The sequence below is a fragment of the Nicotiana tabacum genome, chromosome 10, assembly GCF_000715075.1.
Source record: "Nicotiana tabacum cultivar K326 chromosome 10, ASM71507v2, whole genome shotgun sequence".
Classification (NCBI taxonomy): Eukaryota; Viridiplantae; Streptophyta; class Magnoliopsida; order Solanales; family Solanaceae; genus Nicotiana; species Nicotiana tabacum.
Window position 1 is genome coordinate 127060350 of NC_134089.1, and position 8329 is coordinate 127068678.

At 41.1% G+C, this 8329-nt stretch overlaps 1 pseudogene; it reads right to left on the reverse strand.

The window, feature by feature from the left end:
• Positions 1-212: 212 nt before the first annotated feature.
• On the reverse strand, positions 213-1314 carry LOC142164899 (F-box protein At1g30790-like; annotated as a pseudogene).
• Between the last annotated feature and the right edge of the window lie 7015 nt (positions 1315-8329).

Sequence of the window (8329 nt, forward strand, 5' to 3'; positions counted from 1 at the left end):
AGTTCATACACAGGTGCAAACACTGTCAAATTATGTTGTCAACATATACTGGATCCAGTATATTATACTGGAACTTTCCGTGTTGCAGTAGAATAGTGGCTATTTTTCAATGACTTTGCAAACACTAACTATTTTTCAATTACCAATCCGAAGACTGATTAGCCCGTGCTATTTCAACTTGTATTTAGTGTAGCAAGCAAACTCTTCACATTCTAATTTCCAGGCATGCCTATAGAAAAGAAGCTTTCATAAAAAACAGCACACCACATATATGCTATTGTGTTTAAACTTTGCAATTCCTTGAACCTTTTTGTATCAGTTTCATAACAAAAGAGATCACTAAAGGATCTAATCAAGACATCTCCATTCTCATTATTTCTTGGTAAATAGCCAAGAATAGTAAAATTATAAGCACTCTCATAAACATCAACATTGTACTCTAAACATCATTCTTGACTCTCATGGTCATTCAACATCCAAATATTTAATCTATGACCATTTCTATTATTCTGAACCAACCTTTATCTCAGCCAAATGTGAAAATCCAAAATTATAGCCACTTGGACAACATATGGTCTTTACTTCCTCATTTTCCAAGTTCATTCCAAGTATTTTTCTCACATTAATGCTCAAGGTATTATCTTTTGCATAGACTAACCAATAAATGAACCCATTGATGTGGATTGGTTTATAACATGTTCCAGAATATTGTGTGTAACTCAACCAATCTCTCCATCACTAAATTCTTCCCCTAGCTTAAGAGTTAAGATCTTAAAATGTAAAATTTCTTCAAAACCAGCATAAAATTCCCAATCAGCATAATCTAATTTTCCCTCAAATGATACTACAATTTTGTACTTTTGTGGAATTAGAGACATAGCCTAAACAAGCTTGACCTACAAAATGGGAAAGAATGGGCAAAACAAGAGTCTTTTTAGTAATGGGATTGCGTAGCCATATTTTTTTCCACATAGCCAGTTTGGTAAAAACATAACAAGTCTACACCAGAACTAGTGCAGACAAAATGTCCCTCTCCAATTTCTGCAATAGTGTGATATTCATGAACCAGTTCATAAGAGGAGCTTACTGAAGAAAAATGAATGAGTTGGGACCTGAACGAGTAGTTACTTTTTGAAGAGTTGATTAGAGAGAGTGTTGGCCTTTTTCTTGGATTGCTCGTGATGTTGATTCTTGAAATGGAGACTAGAAATTGTATCAAGCCATTCTTTTGAAAGGCATTTGAGCTGACAAATTTGCTTGACACTTAGTCTTGAGAATATGTTGATCAAGATATCTCGTGAAAAATTAGCCATGCCTTTTATTCACTTGTTCCTATCTTATTCGAGACTAGTTATATCATTCTTATGATTGATGAAGGAAATTATTTCAGTTCTCTAATTAAACTTTTTTTTTTTTTTTTTTTGTAGCAGAAGTTGACTTGATATTGGAAAAGTATGACAGCAAGCTGAATGGCAAAAAAAATTAAGCCAGCAGGTGACTTATGCCATATGGTTGACCTAACAGAAGATTAATTATAAGTGGATGACCACGAAGTTTAACATGGCAGTGCTGATGGAATTTTGAAAACTTTGCCATTTTCTATGTTAATTATTTTGTTCTAGGCTAGTTAGGATCAAAATAATAAGTGTCGTGCGAAAACTAACAAAGCATATCTTCAATGATGATAAATCAGATAACAAAAAGAGAAATATAGCAAAAGACGCAAACACTTAACGCAGTTCAGTCAATTGACCAATATATACAGGCGGAGATAAACAATCTACTATATAAAAAATAGTACAAAATATTGAGAGAATAACCTCACAGAGAGGGACACACTGTCACACCTCTTTTTTCCCCGAGGGGATAGAGAGTTTTTCCAATTAAAGTGACATTATTTGAAATGAGATTATTTATTTATTTCAGAGTCGTCAATTGGGATAATTTATGGTGTCCCAAGTCACTGGTTTATTTTGAATCCCAAATCGAGGAAAGTTGACTCCGTTTAAAGTATGTGAAAACTAGAAGACCGGGTAAGAAATTCTGTTAATCCGGGAGAAGGTGTTAGGCATTCCCGGGTTCCGTGATTTTAGCACGGTCGCGCAACTATTATTAATCGGCCTAATTATCTGATTTATTACATATTTTAAACCTATTGTGCATCTTACTTTTTTAGAACCACTTTTAGTTATTCAATTAATCGCTTTTCGTATTTACGGAATTATTTTTTGAACAAGTTACGATATCATACACTTGTCGTTTTGGTACACATTGCAAACTGCACCACCTGAAATGCATCCACAATTTACAATATGTTTATTATTATTATTATTATTATTATTATTATTATTATTATTATTATTATTATTATTATTATTATTATTATTATTATTATTATTATTATTATTATTTGAAGTTATGGTCAGATCACATGAAATGCACACCCAAATTGGGATTAAGTATCATGACTATGCCACGGAAACCGTAACCATAGTCACGATGATTATTATTAATCGCGTCTAAAGCATGCTACGATGATTCATAAGATTATTTCCTAAATTAATAATTACTGTGAAGCTAATGAATTATGGATATAACATTGTGGAAAGATATGTAGAGTTTCATTAATATTTGACCCATTATCGCTCTAAAGAAATCTAATTTTTAAACCCCGTCTATTTCAAATTAAAGACAGCCCACTATCTATTAAGTTACCATAGCTCTAATGTAACGACCCGACCAGTCGTATTAAGAATTAATGCCCCGATCCCCTATTAACTGCTTTTTTGGAGTTTATTTCTGCTATTTTGATTTGCTGGGACGTTCGGTTTTGAGTTTCGGAAAGTTTTGGGACACTTAGTCCCTAAATGAGAGCGTAAGTGTTGGAAAGTTGACTAACGGCCTCGGAATGGAAATCCGATGGTTCCATTAGCTCCGTTGGGTGATTTCGGGCGTAGGGGCGTGTTAGGATTGTGTTTTGGAGGTCCGTAGCTAATTTAGGCTTGAAATGCCGAAAGGTGGAATTTTGAAGTTTCCGGTTCAATAGTAAGATTTTGATCCGAGGGTCAGAATGGAATTTCGGAAGTTGGAGTAGCTCCGTAGTGTTGAACGTGACGTGTGTGCAAAAGTTTAGGTCATTCGGACGAGGTTTGATAGACGTTTTGATTGAAAGCGTATTTTTAGAGTTTTTGGAATTCTTAGGCTTGAATCCGATGAAAAACGGGTGTTTCGATGTTGTTTTCAGCGTTCCGAAGGTTGAAACAAGTTTGAATGAAGTTATTGGATATGTTGGTAGGTTTGGTTGAGGTCTCGGGGCATCGGGATGATTTCGAATGGTTGACGGAAGGATTTTGGGACTTTGGAGTTGCAGCTTCAGCTATTCTTCTGTCATAACCGCACCTGCATGTGTGGGACCGCAGGTGCGGAGCCGCAAAAGCGGCGGATCTACCGTAGAAGCGGAAAAGGAGGAAAGGTAGTAGTGGAATTTAGTGTTTCTCTACGCGGTCGCGTGAAACCAACCGCGATCGCGTAGGTTTGAGGGAGATAAAGCATCGCATTCGCAGACGGGGTTCCACGTTCACGCAGAGTAAAGCTGAGGTGCGTGGGTTTTGCTCTTCGCGATCGCGACTGGGCATCCGCGATCGCAATGAATGTATTGCCTGGGCAGATTTTAAAACCCAAAATCGAGGGTTTAAGCCATAATTCATATTTTGGACTTGGGAGCTCGGGAGATTACGATTTTTGAAGAGATTTTCACCTAGGCAATTTGGGTAAGTAATCCCTACTCGGTTTAGAGTAATTTCTATGAATCTACACTTAAATCCATCATTTAATTTCGGAATTTGTATGAAAATTGGGGGACAGTTCTTAGACCAAGAATTTGAGTTTTGATTGGGAATTTGACATTGGATTGAGATAATTTTGGTATGGTTAGACTTGTGAGAGTGTGAGGATTCTGGAAATGTAAATTTTTCCCAATTCCGAGATGTGGGCCCGAGGGGCGTTTTGGTCATTTTACCTAATTTCGCGTATTAGCTTAGAATTTCTTTGTAGAATCAGTTACTTGAAGTGTTATTTACGTTATAAAATTGAATTGAATAGATTTGGGCCATTTGGAGTCAAGTACTCGTGGCAAGAGCGTGGTTTCGAGTTGATTTTGACCCGGTTCGAGGTAAGTGGCTTGTCTAACCTTGTGTGGGGGACCTTCCCCTTAGGATTGGTATATTTGGTAATTGAAATGCCTTGTACGTGATGTGACGAGTGCGTACTTGTGCTAATTGTTGGAAATCCGATTTTTATTAAGTAATCACTAGTATGTTTCCTTTCATGTTTTTATTACTTGCATTATTAAGCCTGTTGTTAGCTTAGGAAAGCATGTCTAAGTGACTTAATTGCTTTATTTGCTCAGCCTGCCTTACCTGAATTCTGCGCAGCTGCTAGGCTAGAATCACTTGTTGCTTTAATATGAAATTTTGTCATTTCTGTATATTTTCCTGTTGCTGCTGTGTAATTATTTTGGGACTACGGATATGGGATTCCGGTAGCTCCCCCTTGTCTATTTATTTTGGGACTACGGATGTGGGATTTCGGTAGCTCCCCCTTGTCTGTTTATTTTGGGACTACTGATGTGGGATTCCGGTAGATCCCTCTGCACATTTACATGAAACTACAGGAATGCACCCGGTAGATTCCCCCAGTACTGGGTATTTATATTTGGGACTACGGAATGGGATTTCGGTAGATCCCCGCGCACTATGAGTTGGACTACGGGACGGGATCCCAGGAGATCCATTGGATATGTATATATGGGACTGTAGGACGGTATCCTGGGAGATCCTCGGTTGTTATTTTGGTGCTAAGTCGCATTTTGCCCTTTTTTATATCATGTGTTACTTTCACTGCTGTATTTATTTATACTGCTTTGTTATACACTGTCAAACTTTATACTTTATTTAACCTCAGTAGGGCTCTGACCTTCCTCGTCACTATCTGACCGAGGTTAGGCATGGCACTTACTGAGTACTGTTGTGGTGTACTCATGCCCCTTCTACGCATGTTTTTTATGTGCAGATCCAGGTACTGCGACTCAGTCCTACCACCCGTGAGGCAAGGTGACTAATCTAGAGACTTCTAGGTACATCTACTGCACCCGCAGATCGAAGAGTCCCTTTCTATTCTAGCTTTTAAACATTTGCCCTTCTGTATTTCTTTCCCTAGTTAGATATTTCTGGAGTTAGACATTGTAGATATCCAAAGGCTTGTAGTTCCGTGAGTTTCTGGGTTTTGGGATAGTGTACTTGATTCTGGGAATGTTGTGTTGTATATGCCGAGCGACATTTTAACTATTGTTTTCATTCGGTTATTTTGGATTTTGATTATTTCTTCCGCAAGTTTCGTTATGTTCCGCATTTGTTAGGCTTACCTAGTCGTAGAGAGTAGGTGCCATTACGACGGTTCACGGAGGGCGAACTGGGATCGTGATAAGTTGGTATCAGAGCTCTAGGTTCATATGAGTCATGGATCACAAGTCGGTTTATTACAGCCTCGTTGATCGGTACAGACACATCTGTACTTATCTACGAGTGGCTATGTAATTGTTAGGCCGCCGAGGATGCACATGTGGTGCAACTAGAGCACCTGCGCGAGATGCCGCCGAGGTACCACCAGCAACTCCAACCGGAGTCCTGGCACCTGACACGCCTACTGCTACTACTATTTCAGCTCTTCAGGAGACTCTAGCACAATTCATGAGCATGTACACCACTCTGGCTCGGGCAGGGTTGCTTCCTCTTGCTGCAGCTATATCTCAGGCCGGGGGAGGAGCACAGACTCCCGCCGCTCGCACTCCTGAGCAGCGAGTGCATGTGGAGCAGGTCCCTGAGATTATTCCTATACCACCTGCAATGCCAGTTCAACCCGAGGGCAGGGTAGCGGCTTCCGAGGAGGAGCAGCTGAGGGTTGAGAGGTTCAAGGGGTACAAGCCTCCTGTTTTTAGCGGTCTAGCATCGGAGGATGCTCTGGGATTTTTAGATGAGAGTTACCGCATTCTCTATACCATGGGTATATCAGGATCGAGCGAGGTTTCCTTCACTACCTTCCAACTTGCCTATGAGTGGTGGCGCACCTATGAGTTAGACAGTCTGGATAAGGCTGCTTCACTGAATTGGACTCAGTTTTTAGATCTGTTCCTGAGAGAGTATGTTCCTCAGAGCCTCAGCGACGCATGGCGCATAGAGTTTGAGCATTTGCGCCATGGTACTATAACTGTCTCAGAGTATGCTGTCCATTACACCAGTTTAGCTAGGCATGCACCAGCCTTGATTTTTACTGTTCGCGAAAGGGTTCGCTGGTTTATTGAGGGCCTTATTCCCAACATCAGGTCTAGCATGACTCATGAGTTGGAGATGGATATTTCTTATCAGCAGGTGGTGAGCATTGCTAGGTGGATTGAGGGTATGCATGCTAGGGAGAGAGAGGAGAGGGAGGCCAAGAGGTCTCGAGAATCGGGCCATTTCTTTGGTACCCATGCCCCAGCAGCAGGTCATCATGGTAGGGGTTATATGAGTCGCCCTGTTCATTCAGCTCTTCCAGCAGCCAGTGGTATTCCACCTCCTCCTAGATCTCAGGAGCCTTATTATGCACCTCCGGTATCTAGCACGCCTCCTGTGCGGGGTGCTTTTAGAGGTCAGTCTAGCAGACCTGGTCCGAGCCAGTCACAGCCACCACGTCCTCCCAGAGCTTGCTTTGAGTGTGGTAACACACGTCATATGGTGATGGATTGCCCTAGACTTGGGAGGAGTGCATCTCCACAGACTTCTCAGCTACAGCGTGCCCCGCAGAGTTCTTAGGCTAAAGTTACAGCTCCAGTTGCTACCCCACTTGCTCAGCCAGCCAGAGGTGGAGGTCGGAGAGGCAGAGGTCACCCTAGATGGGGTGGCCAGGCTTAATGTTATGCCTATACCGAGGCTGTTGCCTCCTATTCTGTCATCACAAGTATTATACTGGTTTGTCACAGAGATGCATCGGTTCTATTCGATCCAGGCTCCATTTATTCTTATGTGTCTTCTTATTTTGCCCCGTATTTGGGTGTATCTCGGGATTCTTTGAGTTCCCCTGCTTATGTTTCTACTAATGTGGGATATTCTCTTATTGTGGATCGTGTTTATCGATCATGTTTGGTTGCTCTTAGTGGTTTTGAGACCAGAGCCGATTTATTGTTGCTCAGGATGGTAGATTTTGACATTATCTTGGGCATGGACTAGTTATCGCCCCATTATGCTATTCTTGATTGTCACACCAAAACTGTGACGCTGGCTATGCCAAGTGTACCGCATTTTGAGTGGAGGGGTACTTTAGATCACACTCCCAGTAAAGTTATTTCTTTTCTTAAGCTCAGCGTATGGTTGAGAAGGGGTGTGACACGTATTTAACTTATGTGAGAGATGTAAGTATTGATACCCCTTCAGTTGATTCAGTCCCAGTAGTACAGGATTTTCCCGATGTGTTTTTAGCTGATCTTCCAGGCATGTCGCCTGATAGAGATATTGATTTTGGCATTGATTTGTTGCCGGGCACTCAGCCTATTTCTATTCCTTCGTATCATATGGATCCTCCTAAGTTGAAGGAGTCGAATGACCAGTTACAGGAATTGCTTGATAAGAGTTTTATTTGGCCCAGTATATCACCTTGGGGTGCTCCTGTCTTGTTTGTGAAGATAAAAAATGGTTCTATGCGTATGTGTATTGATTATCGTCAGTTGAAGAAAGTAAAAGTTAAGAACCATTATCCTTTGCCTCATATTGATGATCTGTTTGACCAGCTTCAGGGCGCATGGGTATTTTCTAAGATTGATTTGCGCTCAGGTTACCATCAATTGAAGATTCGGGAGCCAGATATTCCAAAGACTGCTTTCAGGACTCGGTATGGTCATTACGAGTTCCTTGTTATGTCATTTGGGCTGACCAATGCCCCAGCAGCCTTTATGCATTTGATGCATGGTGTGTTCTGGTCGTATCTTGACTCGTTCGTCATTGTCTTTATTGATGATATTCTGGTGTATTCCCGGAGTTGGGAAGATCATGAGCAACACCTGAGGAATATGCTTCAGACTCTGAGAGAGAGGAAGTTATATGCTAAGTTCTCGAAATGTGAGTTTTGGTTGGATTCAGTGGCATTCTTAGGCCACGTGGTATCGAGTGAGAGTATTCAGGTGGATCCGAAGAAGATAGAGGCCATGCAGAGTTGGCCCAGACAATCATCAGCTACTGAGATCCGCAGTTTCCTTGGCCTTGCGGGTTACTACCATCGTTTTGTGGAGGGATTTTCATCG